The sequence below is a fragment of the Schistocerca serialis genome, chromosome 7 (genome assembly GCF_023864345.2).
Source record: "Schistocerca serialis cubense isolate TAMUIC-IGC-003099 chromosome 7, iqSchSeri2.2, whole genome shotgun sequence".
Lineage (NCBI taxonomy): Eukaryota > Metazoa > Arthropoda > Insecta > Orthoptera > Acrididae > Schistocerca > Schistocerca serialis.
The window spans coordinates 284,729,172-284,742,123 of NC_064644.1; positions in this window are offsets into that span (position 1 = coordinate 284,729,172).

A 12,952-nucleotide genomic window follows, 5' to 3' on the forward strand; every position below is an offset into this window, starting at 1 on the left:
GTAATATTACTACATTATAATTTATCAAAATTGTGTATTATTAATGTAAATTAGCTTGCCAATGTCATCTATAATATTTCTTTCAAGAATTTTCAGCAATTTTAGCGATTATCGTTGGTGTTGCTGGGCTGTGCCGCGACCGAACGATTTGCAGCGGCGGCACATTTAAAAAATTGTTCCGCTATAAAATTAACCAAACCCGTAAATCGGGAGCAGGTAAAATTGGCAGTGAATTACGGAATATTTTTCTTTTACAGCGATCCTGAGGCTGACGGAATTTATGACTGGTTTCACATTTGTGCAATCATAGACGGATAATTAACATTGAAGTTGTTAATCTGTTGGTTCTTCCAATTTCTAAAGCAAATAACTTAAACATATAGTGAAGTTTGTTTTGTCAATGATAATTAAACGTTCAGGCCGGCTTGGTAATATTTAACCATTTTATGCTAACAGAGACAGTCTTGTGTTCCATAGCTAACGCCGGGAAAGAATTCAGTAAATATTTAAAAAACCACAGCATTTAGAAGATGTGTGCCAAGGCCAAAATACGTAAAAAATTCAATGTATACAATTTTCAAAGTCATAAATGTTATTAATCAGTTAGTATGAATTTATCAGCATGAGAGGATTGCTAAGGTTCACGTAATTTTAAATGTGCTTAATTTTGTCTAAATGAATTTTTATTACCACCCATAGATAAGGGGTTCTACAACAAAGTTCGTACCAAAAGAGTAAACAACAAAAATATTTAAAGCCATTTCTTCCTCATTTTCATCAATTCATTTTTATACATAATAAATATATATATATATATATATATATATATATATATATATATATATTTTATTTTCATGAAACTGGCACCCAATAACGTGGGGCCCGGATAAGCAGTGGCCACAAAATACCCATGAGATAATTAGGAAATTATTGTAGTCGAACTTTGTTGGAGAACAATTAATAATTTTTTCATGTATTGTATGTATTGCCTAACCAATATTGTGTGGTAATACCTGCATATGATTTTTTGCATGAGAACACTATATACCCAGAGGCAAGCTGAAGAAGAGAGCTCATTATATCAAAAAATTAATTACCTACCACAATACCAGGGGGCAGCTGCACCCAAGATAGATCACCAAAAGGTAATACTACAGTGTAGTTGTCCTTTGGGTAGTAAAGTAGCATCAGTGCGGTGTTCTCGGATCATTAGTGGTGTGCATGTTGTTAGTGTTCTTTTTTTAAAATAACAGGACATTTGAGTAGTTAGTCATCGTAGTATATAATAAGTCTGTTTCAACAAATGACCATTTCTTGTGTGATTATGTCAGTGAAACCTGAGTGTTAGGATATTTAGTTCAGATTTGGTTTCTTTTATTGAGTATGGTTAGATTGCGTAGTCAGAAAAATATAAACATGGATAATGAACAACAGTTAGCAAGCAGTGATACCGAGTTAGAAAGTGGGGCACAAAGTAATGTTAGTGGCGTAGTCCAGGAAGTACAATGTGAGAATCTGGGGGTAGAAGGGCAACAAATGTTGCCACTGCCAGCCAGTCATTCAGTTGAAAGTAGAAATACTGTACCACCCACAAGCACTAGACACGGAACAGAGAGTGGTGTGTGTCAGAAGTGCAATCATTAAGAGTTATGTTAGAGCGCATGCTCAATTTCCAAGCTACGTTTCTGCATGAACAAGCAGAGCGTGACCAGAGATTGATAGCTGAATTTGCACGTATGCAAGCACAACGCGATAGAGAACGTGATGCTATGCATGCAGAACGAGAAACTGAACATGATGCTAAACAAGCAGAGCGTGATCGATACCAGCATGAGAGAGACTTGCAGTTAATGCAATCTTTGGAAGCGATGCAAAGTGAGATTGTTTAGTTTGAGACAAAACTATGAAACCGTACCCAAAGCGGTGCAAGAACTGAGCGAAAGAGTCGGTAATATCCAGGTGGCTAACGCCAGTATCGCAGATGAAGTTAGTGCACTGGCTAACACGATGGAAAAATTAAAAATTGACACAAATCAAGCAATAGAGCAGAAAATATCCGAACAGGCGAACAAAATTGAAAAGGAATTTACGAACTGGTTGGAGGCAAAAAACACCGACCTTAATCAAACAATAGACGAGAAGGTGCACGCCGCGATTGAGGCCAAAGACATGGGCTCGAGTGTGGAAGTGCAGGACTTAAAAGGGGCGGTACACACTGACATTCCGCGGTGGCAGCAGAAGGTCATTCGTCGTCTTGCGGAGCTGGAAAACAGCTTGTTGCACGGCGACGCACAGGCGTGTGTCACGCCAGCCAGGTCCATTTTTTTTTTCTTTATTGTGATTTTTATCACCTTATACAAGGCGGGCTGTCAGCAGCTGAGTACGCCGCTCTTCAGCCTTCAGGGGCCACAGAGAGTACAATCAAGACGGGTCCGTTTTTGTGCGGCGACGCACAGGCGTGTGTCACGCCAGCCAGGTCCAATTTTTTTTTCTTTATTGTGATTTTTATCACCTTACACAAGGCGGGCTGTCAGCAGCGGTCCAATTTTTTTTTCTTTATTGTGATTTTTATCACCTTACACAAGGCGGGCTGTAAGCAGCTGAGTACACCGCTCTTCAGCCTTCAGGGGGGGCACAGAGAATACAATCAAAACGGGTCGGTTTTTTTTTTTTTTTTTTTTTTTTAGTGGTGTGGCGGTGGGACTTGTGGTCCCATACCACCCTCTGACGAATACAATCAAAACGGGTCCTTTTTTTTTTTTTTTTAGTGGTGTGGCAGTGGGACTTGTGGTCCCGTACCACCCTCTGACAGTGGCAGTACTACATGAGTGAGGCAGAAAAATTTAGTTTTTTTTTTTATTTTAAATGGACTTGTAGTCCGGGGTGATATGTTACAATACAGCCTTAACATAGGCATATAAATACAGCAGTGAAAAATTGCGACTGCGAGACAGAAACGGCAACCAACGTTAGCGACAGAAACAAATGTCACTCCAAAATAGTGATTGAAGAAAGCCTGATTAAATACCGACAGTTTAGGATCTTTACAACGGAGAACAAATTGGTTCACCCTGTAGTATTTATCAAGGGATTTAGAAACATTTTGCCTAGCGTTTGGAGTCATACACAGAAAATACAGTTCGTTATGTCTTACATACAAGGAGATGCTGCATTATGGGCAACCGAAGCAGCTGACAGTTGCGACACCTATGAGCAATTCGAAAAGGCATTCTTGGCCAAATATTGGTTAACATGTATTCAGGAGAGATTACGGAAAGAGGTATATAATACAGAGCCGTATTCTCCACGATTAGGCAATTTGCGAAAATATTTTGAGAAATGCATCAGTAAGACCCGTTACGGGGACGAGCAGATTTCATCCCGGGATTTGATCAGACTTTTGAAATCACACTTGCCGATACACGTAAAGGAAAAACTCATACACGTACCGGAGAACGACACGGAACATTTCTTGTCTGTTCTGGACTAAATTGACCTGATTCAGGAGGATGTTAAGGCAGCCTCTGAACAGGCTAGAAGTAACGGAAACGGTTACAGAAATGGTCGAAATAACACGCCTCCACCAAATAATGGAAACGGCGGAGGTGACAATAGGAGACAAGATTATGTACAAAACGGGAATAGAGGTAGAGATCGGAACGGCAGTAGTCCGCCGGTGAATAATGACCGGAAAAGCAGGTTCGATGACCGATATGAACAGGTCCACCAAGCAATAGAAGATGGAAAAATGCCAGGGGGCCGTGGAACACCAATACCTATAACGATGCAAACCGAACTTGGCCACAGAACCAGAGGCCCAGTCCGGATCGGCAAAACAGCGAAAGGTATGACAATAACCAGCCGCCACCTCAAAATGCGCCAATTGTGCAACCGTGGCGGCCGACGCAACACAACTTTCAGACAGTGGTGGTCAGCGACACAGAGCAGCCACACCCATCCACCAATAATAATCCAACAAACTAGATTCGGCCGAAATACGCTCTCCATAGTCGGCTGAGGTTTGAGTGAGAGCAGCCCGACACAGAACAAAACATCGGAAATCTGTATCCTCAGGTACAATGATGGGGTACAGATGGGACATGAATTAATAACTGAACCACCCACGTGCATAAAGGAGCACAAAGACAAAGTACAGGCGATAATAGAGATCAAAATTAACAATATTGATGTGCAAGCAATCGTGGATAGAGGTGCTACTGTCAGTGTCATGAGTATGGACTTATTCAGAGTACTGGGGAAAGAAAAGCGTATGCTGACTTTCCCTGTGAACAATTGCTAAGTCACTGGAGCCATCAGTACACAGCGACAAATAATTAAACTCCAAGTGCGGGTAGAGATGTATATAGGGGGAGAAGCCATAGCGTGCTCGTTCCTGGTAGTAAAGGGTTAAAGGTAGCCTGCATTTTGGGGATAGATATTTTGAGAGAAAGGGACGCAGTAATCGACCTTTCTTGGGGACAATTAAGTTTGATGAACACGGGTAGGAGGATAGAATTGTCCATGCTCAGATCCGAAGAGGTACCTGTGCCTAATTGTAATACTATTAACATAAAATGTAGGAATCAGTGGATACTACATTTAGACAATCATTCTCTAGGACAAAATCTCTATTATCCAGATGTACAAGGTGATCAATTAAAAGCAAATGTGGACGCACTTGTGAACAAAGTATCACAGTCCGAAAATTTGAACTCAATGAAACAGCAGGATTTGGTACAGTTATTATCTAAATATGGAGATGTATTTTCAGAACGACCAGGTATTGTTAAGGGATATCAATACAATATCGAGGTGAAGCCTCACAAAACCTACTGTCGAGCCTCATACTCCATTCCTTTGTCCAAGAAGGAAATAGTAGCTATCTCTTAGCAGATCCCCACTCAGGGACAGTACGGGGACTGTATCCGCGTAAGGATGTGAAATGACTAATAGTCCTATGTGTTATGTGTAAAAAGGTACTCCATTCTTTTGGAATGAATGAACATTGATGATGTGTGATCTGTAGAGATAATGTACTGGTGTAGAAGTATTTAGTTATAAGAATATGATTGACTTTCTCCTTTGTTTATGATTATTTGTGTTATGTCTTCTTTTTAATTAGTGTTAGCTTAAACATGCTCTAAATGTCTGCACCTGATTAGTGCAATTATTTGTAGTGCTAAATTGTGACAGAGATCAGTCAGGAGGAACATTTTAGTAGTGATTAGTTTGTGTACTGCATGATATTGTATATGTGTGTGAAACTTGAAATTTTTCTAGGTACAGTCTTTTCCATTACACGTATAAATATGTATATATATGTCTAGCTGTCAGATTGATAGGTTCGAACCCAGAATAATATTAATAATATGAGACCCTGAGAACTTTATTTTCAAACCAGTATTATCAAAGAGAGTAATGCGCCCAGTAGTGACCTGAGGGCACCATGGGAGGCAAACTCATTGCAAATTTAAGTAACGCAAAGTTACGCACAAAGAAGCTTCAATTGAAGCATGTGCAGACCGAATCAGTAAAAAGAGCTAGCCTGATACAGTCCAATTCAATTTTAGCCTACAGAGACTAAACTGTAGTTACGTAGGACCTTGCAAGTAAAGTGAGACATAAGTTCAAAGGAGTTATTGAACAATATGCCTGAATCTGACTGGAATGCACAAATAAAATCTACTCGAACATAAATATAGATGATTTTTGGGCAAACTAATACGAAATTTTAATATTTGTTACCATTTACGCAATTATCACACACCTTGGTAAAGAGCGAACAAAGAAGTTACGAATGTGCTGTTACAAAAAATTGCACAACGGACATTGTAATCGAAAAAACTTAAACAAAAGTGCAGTATTGTGTGGCAGAGACAGACAGTGACTGTTAAAACTGCAGCAATACGTCACGAGGTTGTTTTGAACAAGCAATAAGAAACTGCATCATCAGTGTGTGTGCAAGTGGACAAGGAACTAACACGACACGGACAGTAAGCCGATAACAGACGGTGGACCAAGCTAGTGTCAAACTATAACTTGCACTGTGCGTGTGTGCAAAAAAAAAAAAAAAAAAAAAAAAATACTCTTTGTGTGTCAAGGGACGCCAGGAAAGCGCATAGACTACAGAGATACATTTTGTTCTAAGGTGAAAACTTGCGTGTGACTAATGACAAGTCATGACATGGTGAGAAAATATTCTGTGCCCATAAAACGCGTTACTGTGACAACGAAACATTGTGCAAACTAGACTAGTGAAGGCTTACTGAATAATAACTGCCAATAACTTTGTGCATTCTTTCCCACAGCAGGAAAAATGCCCATCAGGATAGTACACTGTTTGTGAACTTGTTGCATGTTTGCTGGAGCACTTCAAGAAGATGTCACACGGGCGAGCTGATGTACAACGCTCATCCGGCTACTTCAGCCATGCAGCGGCCGCAACAACCCGTAGCAGACCAGACAGCCACACGCCTCTCCGCGCCGTAGCTGTCAACACCGGGGGCGGTGACCTACACGGAGCCGACTTGCCGCGCCGAGCGCCGCTCAACAATCACTCCGCATCGCTCACCAACTACAGCATTATTGACATATTCCAAAATATTTACACAAACTGCGTAACATGTCAATGAACTCGATTTTTGACAAACATTGAACACTTATTATGTAAACCGTGTATTGACAAGTGTAGGAGATGGATTTGTAACACTTAGGTAGTGAGAACATTATGAAAAGTGATGTTGTACTAAATGATTTCAAAAAACTAAGTGATATATCCTAGGACAAGTGAACTTGCAGTATATCGCAAAAATGATAATTATAAGTTGTTAAACACACACAACAAACTTTCGTTGAACTGTATGTAACTGTGATGTTACGTAACCGTTGATGACAAACTGCTAAATCATTTCAAAACAATGACTGTTAAAGAGACAAGAGTAATCATGAACCAACTGGGATGGCTGGGCTCCGGCACAGTTTTGCCCAAGTTTCCTGTCTGCCTTCGCCGTAATGGAGGAGCCATGAACATATATAACCCTGGGACTAATTAAAAGAACCATTCCATAAAAAAAACAGAATTGTAAAGAACAAGAACATTACTCGCACCATTGTGTCAAAGTATAGAAACTCTTTGCCAAATGCTGCCAGGGGGCAATGTAACGTTGCCTGGCAGCACACACACTATTAATAAAATTAAATGACATTTAATTGTACTATGTACGCCGCTATGAAGCAATTCGTATATACTGTAATTGTATAACAAAAAATATTATTTAATTTTGTATAAAGGATGTTCGTTATTATTGTAATATTTTCTGTAATAATATTCTCGATGTATTTATGATTGTAATATTTCTATACTCATAATGCAATTACGAAATATGTTAATATCTGCGATGAAAAAATGTAAAATATAGCCACAGAGGAAAATAATGTTGTAAGATTACAAAGAGATATTCAAAATCAACAGCAGTATAAAAAGCACCACATAATGTGCATTCTTTGTCGTCTTCCTCGAGAGCTGAGAGAGAGAGGAACCTGTGACGTAGCATTATATGAATGAGTAGACTTCTTTAGTCTGTATCTATCTTTAGCCGCCATTAGAGGAAAAATTATAAAGGTGTGTTATATTAATTATTGTTATGGTCTAAATACATTATAATTTATCAAAATGTGTGTTACTAATGTAAATTAGCTTGCCCATGTCGTCTACAATATTTCTTTAAAGAATTTTCATCATTTTTAGCGATTATCGTTGGTGTTGCTGGGCTGTGCCGCGACCGAACGATTTGCAGCGGCGGCACATTTAAAAAATTGTTCCGCTATAAAATTAACCAAACCCGTAAATCGGGAGCAGGTAAAATTAGCAGTGAATTAGGGAATATTTTTCTTTTACAGCGATCCTGAGGCTGACGGAATTTATTACTGGTTTTACATTTGTGCATTCATAGGCGGATAATTAATGCTGAAGTTGTTAATCTGTTGGTTCTTTCAATTTCTAAAGCTGAAACCGATGCCGATGTACGATTCTGCACATACTACTGTGGCTTATTGGTACACCTTGTACAATTTCTCGTACACCTACCTGAGTATCGTGCACTACAGCAGCTAAAACAGCAATTTAGTTTCCATTACCAATCGCTGGGTTGTACGTCGACGTTTAGTGGGAGCCCAGCTTCCTGTTTCCGTGTCTTACCGATATTGCCAATGGTTCGATGGGATGGACTCCGCCAATCTGGGTAGCGTTCAGCATACAGTGTCACAGCTGCGGTTGCAATTTTGTGACATTCGCCATAAATTAAAATAATATCTAGTTTACCTTCTCACTGAAGGCTGGCATTTCGACTAGATGACGACAAATTTAACGAGCCACAAGAAAACAGTTTTAATGTGCCAACGTATGTGAATTACGTTACAGTGTGAGAGCAGTTCAGCAGACGAGATCAGGAGACACTGGTACACTGAAGGCAGAGCGTTCCGTGGTAATACTGATATGTTTACGGCAGGAAATAGACGCCAGTGCATGCAGCCCCTGCTCTGAGCACAGTACTACATGCGATGCATTACGTTAGAAACTGTGACGCCGTTGCTGTCCTTTACAAACCACATATTTCAGAACTTATGGGGTTTAGAAACGTAAAAACAAGTGGTTTAGCACTAATTGTACCTCTATTTGTCATTTCACAACAATAAACATTATGCCGAGGACATCCATCATTCTGATACCGCATTATTTGACACATTATGAGATGGACCGGTTCAAGTAAGGTAGAGCTCAAGAAGGGCCTGAACTGTCCCCCTTTAGCAGTACCATCAATGAAATATGGGCCAATGATATGTTGTCGTACAATACCTCACCATACATTAAGACTCCACTGACGTAGCACGTCAATCACATTACGATTACCGGCAGCGTGAGGTACTAGGATGAGTCTCAGGACGTGAGCTAGCTGTGCTTTTATTTCTTTCAAGTGTCAGCTTCGCTTCGCAATTTCTCGGTATGTAATTGACGTATTGCGATGCAACCAACGCCATTATTTTTGTGGTTTTTCATGCCATTGACTGCATACGAAATAAAAGGGGGTGTCCTTTTAAAAATACATAAGTTTGTGTAGAAAATAGTATTTGTCTACATTTGAAATTTCAAGTAGTATTTGGTTTCCTAGCCCCCTGCCGTACATTCATGCTGGTGAACACCGTTTTTTAATATCTATTGTTGTTTCAGAAATATTTGAAGTGGCAGAGTTAAGTGAGGCACCCTGTATATACCAGGTAATCCAAAAGGCAGTATAAATTTAAAAAGTGAATAAATCACGGAGTATTGCTGATAGAGAGGTACAAATTGACACACATGCTTGGAATGACATGGGGTTTCATTAGAACCAAAATAAAAACGCTCAAAAAATGTCCGACAGATGTCGCTTCATCTGATTAAAGCAAAGGTTATGTTCTTTACAAGAAATGCTCTATATGTTCACCATCATTCCTCATCAATAGCTGTAGTCGAGGAATAATGTTGTGAACAGCACTGTAAAGCATGTTCGAAGTTATGGTGAGGCACTGGCGTCGTATGTTGTCTTTCAGCATCCCTAGAGATGTCGGTCGATCACGATACGCTTGCGACTTCAGGTAACCCCAAAGCCAATAATCGCACAGACTGAGGGCTGGGGACCTGGGAGGTCAAGATTATGAAAGTGGCGGCTGAGCACACGATCATCACGAAACGACGCACGCAAGAGATCTTACACGCGTCTAGCAATACTTTTTTTTGTTTTTATTTATTTATTTTTTTTGTTCTAATAAAACCCCATGTCATTCCAAGCATGTGTGTCAAGTTTTACCTTACTATCTACGTTATTCCGTGGTTTATTAAGTTTTCAAATTTATACTGACTTTTTGATCACCCTTTTGGATATATATATATATATATATATATATATATATATATATATATATATATATATACAGGGTATCCCATTTATCTTAACCACCCTAAATAACTATATGTACAGATGCAACTTACAAAATGTTTCAAGCAAATGTTCTTTAGCCGTCAGGGCTATACCAGTCAGCATGATTGCCTTCATTGCAGCTTTTTTTTTTTTTTTTTTTTTTTACAAAGTTATGAATTGTTACATGAATTTTTTAAATGGCACCCTCTATTTTCTATTCGGTACTCCATTTCCTCTCCTAAAGACCTACTCAAAAACGTATCAGAGTGTACAATTAACTGAACCACAACGTTATTATTTACATAGCACAACACTGACGTTGACGCTTCCAGCGCTTAGAGTAGGTACTCGGGGTAATGGAACACATCCACGTGCTGACGTTGACAAAGGACAAATGTAAACATAAGTAGAATTCACACCCGTCATTCCGTCAACCATCGTCAGTTGAAGAGTTGTGTGAGTAGAATGTACACCAACGAAGAGGAAGTAGAAATGCAACTCATCTATGGGTAATGTAAGCTGAACTGTAATTGCAATACTGTTTCCTTATGTACGGTTACATTTAATACACTAGTTTAGTTCTTTTAAATTCTGTTGTGTAGAGTAGGCATACGGTAAAAGCTGTCCTTCCTACAAACTGCATCGACATATCGATTCTTCTATTGTTGTTGTTGAAGGTAGGCGAAATGATACGCAAGCAGCGTAACTGTACAGAGAGCGATATCCTGACAAGAACCCACCTTCCCGGCGGATGTTTTGTTGCGGCGCTTCAGGAAACGGGAAGTTTCAACCCACGACAACGCAATCGTCGTAGCACTCGCACAGACGATGCTGATGAAGCTAATGTTCTCGCTTCCGTGCTATGAATCCACATGTGAGCACCCGACAGCTTCAACACGAGACTGGCATTCCTAACACCAGTGTACATCGTATTACTCGTCACCGGTTCCAATCCTACCATGTACACCTACATCAAGAATTGCAAGGGACTGATTTCCAGAATCGTGTACACTTCTGTCAGTGGGCACAGCAGCAAACCGTTGCCAACCCACACTTCTACTCCAGTGTTATGTTTACCGATGAATGTTCCTTCTCAAACAAAGGACAGGTAAATACAAGGAGAATGCATTACTTGTCCAGCGACAACCTACTGTGGCTTAGACAGGTGGAACATCAGCGTCAATGGACAGTTAACATCTGGTGCGGGATGCTTGGTACTACAATTGTTGGCCCTTATTTCATCAAAGGTAGTCTAAATGGCACACCGAATGCCAACTTTCTCCTCTTCTGGATGAAGTGCCGCTAAGAACGAGAATGCTTATGTGGTATCAACACAATGGATGATCAGTACATAAAGCATTTCGTGCACGTTGTGTTCTGACTCGAAGGTAGCCTACTAGATGGATTGGTCGAGGAGGAATAGGTACTTGGCCTGCTAGGTCTCCTGATTTTAATTCTCTGGACTTTTTACTTTGGGGATGCATTAAAGACGTTGTCCATCGCGATATTCCATTAACTCCGGAGGACATGCAGGAACGTCTCCTGCTTGCTTATAATCCTCTTCAGCAGGCAACACTGGAAGCAGTAGATAACTATTTCATTCAACGAGTACACAAGTTTATCGGTGTTAGGGTCACCACTTTGAGCACTTTTGAATGTTCTACTCCTAGGCAATAGCACAAGTGAGTCAAAGTCAAATTTATGTTATATTTTTATTTGGTTTTCACTTGTTTTCCGACAACTCCTGTAAGTGGACGAGTTTGTATTGCCAGGCTCAAAGTCAGTGCTGTGTTATGTAATTAACAACTTTGTGTTTCAGTGAATGGTATACTGTGATATATATTTTTAATAGGTCTTTAGGATAGGAAACGAATTACCGAATAAGAAATACAGAGAGACATTTAAAAAAGTCATACAACTGTTCATATCAATGTAATAAACAAAGCTACAACGAAGGCAATCTTCTGATTGAAGTCCCCCTGATAGCTAGAGAACATCTGATTGAAACATTTTTAATTCGTATTTCGACAAACAGTTATTTCGGGTTCGTAACGCTCCCTGACTTCCAAATGCCAAAACTAGCATGAAGCACAATCAAAGGGGGAGAAGGAGGTACACGTAAGGATCCCAGCTGCATTTTGAAGAAGGTGCTAAAATGCAAACATTGTACTGTACCGCGTTAAGTGTGTTAAAAGTGTGCTTATAGACTCAGTGTGTCCAGGAAGAGTTTGTATGTCATCAGGCCCCACTATTCCTAATAGTCACAAAACTGAGAGCTTGTTTGGTGGAATCAACAATGTACGAGGACGCTGTGTCTGCTGCTATGTATTTTGAGGTGCTGAATTGCTGGAAGATAAGTGGAAAGCTGGAATATAAGTGCCTTAAGCGCGTTTTGCATGAAGTAAATCTTAAATACTGATGCCTGGAGACATGGGGCAGGTGGCGGAGTTCGCAAACGAAGGATAAAGTTTAATATAGCGTATTCTTGAACTTGTAATGAGTGAAAACGTATAATGTGTGAATAGTCAATAATATACCAAATTAACAGTAATGAGTAAAAACAAAGAGCGGTACCTTTAACACCTTTAACATCCCCTCTTAACTACATACCAAAATAATGTGTTGAAAATAATTAACAAATTTTTCGAAAACTAGACTTCGAATGAGAGAATCACTTCGTCACTTGAATTTAGGAACGTTTAGCTCATAAACGGTTACCGATCACCACATATTTTAACGATATCATAAATGAGAACAATGACATAACACATTTCAACAGAAACCCGAAAAGAACGTGATTTAAATTTGATTTTAACTTTAGACTCGTGAATAAAGTCCAAACGGTCGCACTTTATTGCAGTCCACTCATTATGTTGAAAGTTGCTAATAGAATGTGCTGGACTCGAGTAGAATGCTTTTGCTTGAAGCTTCAAGAGGAATCAAACCGAAAGAAAATACATGAAAATTACCAAATTGAAGCTATAATGTCTTGATGCGAG